Below are 1,787 nucleotides of genomic sequence, written 5' to 3'. Positions count from 1 at the left end.
GGATTGTAATCAGGGTTGTGAAATCAATCGTGCATGAACTGTTGAGTGTAAAACAAATCTGCTTTGTAAATTTGTACCCAAAGCACAATAAAAAGAAAACTTCAGAGGATAGCTTCAGTTTAAGAGTTAAAGATTACCTCAGGGCAATTGTTTCAGGGTCCATCCAGCCTCTATGGCTCCAGAAAGTCTGGAGGCTTCAAGAATTTGAAATTCTGTTCTACATTTTCCCCCTTTTGATCAGGATTCTTCTATAGAATCTTTGATCAAAACATTCAGTAATGGTAGCTGGACACCATCCAGTTCTTCTGGTCTCATAGCAAAGGAGGTTCATGGAAGCAATTAGCCACACATTCCATTGCCTTCTCCTGACTGTCTTCCTCAGTTGCTCCAAGAGACTAGAGACCAATTGTGCCTTGGATGGAGTGGCATCATTCTTGCATTTGCTATTAACATGATAGCATTTCCCATCTGTATAACCCCTTGTAAAGTTAAGGAATAGTCCACAAGACCATCCTCACTCTGACAATAACTGCAGAGTTCAAGTGACCTCAAGATCACCCTCAGATTCCATAATTCTCCATAAGGACTCACAGAACTCACTGAAAGCTGTTATACTGCCAGTATAGTTTGTTGTTATTGTTGTTATGTGCCATCGAGTCGGCCCCAACTCATAGCGACCCCTCCATGGGTTTCCGAGGCAGTATCACTACGGAAGTAGATTGCCCCATCTTCCTTCCGAGGAGTGCCTGGTGGGTTTGAACCGCCAGCCTTCTGGTGAGCAGTCAAGTGCCTTAGGGACTGTGCTACCAGAGCTCCCCGGTATAGTTTATTACAGTCAAAAGATACAGATTATAATCAGCCAAGAAAAGAGATGCATAGGGCAGAGTCCAGGAGAGTTTCAGAAGTGGAGCTTCCAGTTGTCCTTTCCCAGTGGAGTCATGGACAATGTTAACTTCTCTGGGAAATGACATGTGACAGTATACATGGAGTATTGCCAACCAAGGAAGCTCATCTGAGCTTTGGTGTCCAGAGTTTTTATTGAGGCCACCATGTAACTAACCTCAGTCTCTAGCTAGAGATTGATATGATACTGTATAACCCAAGTTATCACTATAAATCACATTGTTAGAATATCTGGTGTGGCCCAAGGCCACCAGATAAATAAAGACACTGTCATCAAGTAGGATATTCCAGAGTTTTAGGGATTACTATCCAGGAGCTGAGGACAAAGACCAGACCTCTCTTTGGACAAAGTTAAATTCTCTCTCTCTCTCTTTCCTTGTAATTATCACCACTATTTATTCCCCAAACTTTTCCATCACCCTAAACAGAAACTCTGCATCCATTAAGCAATAACTCCTCATTCTTCCCCCCATGTACTTTCTGTCTCTATGCATTTGCCTTTTCTGAATACTTCATGTAAGTGGGATCATACAGTATTTGTCCTTATGTGTCTCAGTTCTTTCACTTAGAACGTTTCTAAGTTTTATCTATGTCATAGCATGTATCCGAACTTTATTTCTCTTCATGGCTGAATAATATTCCATTGTCTGGACATACCACATTTTGTTTATCCATTCCCCTATTGATGAATGAGTCAGCCCCAGGGTTACAGGTGAGGAGAGACAACTCAGGGACACCCAAAGTAGCAGGCGGGAAGAGCAGAAAGGGGATTAAAAGCCAGGAAGCCAGAGAGAAGAGCAATCAGCCGAAGGGATTAGGTGAGGAGAGGAAACTCAGGCCCGCCCAAAGCAGCAGGATGGGAAAGCAGGAGAAAGGGGATAAAA

The sequence above is a fragment of the Orycteropus afer genome, unplaced genomic scaffold (assembly GCF_000298275.1).
Source record: "Orycteropus afer afer isolate SDZICR_OR568_19922 unplaced genomic scaffold, OryAfe1.0 scaffold00401, whole genome shotgun sequence".
Lineage (NCBI taxonomy): Eukaryota > Metazoa > Chordata > Mammalia > Tubulidentata > Orycteropodidae > Orycteropus > Orycteropus afer.
Note: the sequence above shows the minus strand (reverse complement) of the source record.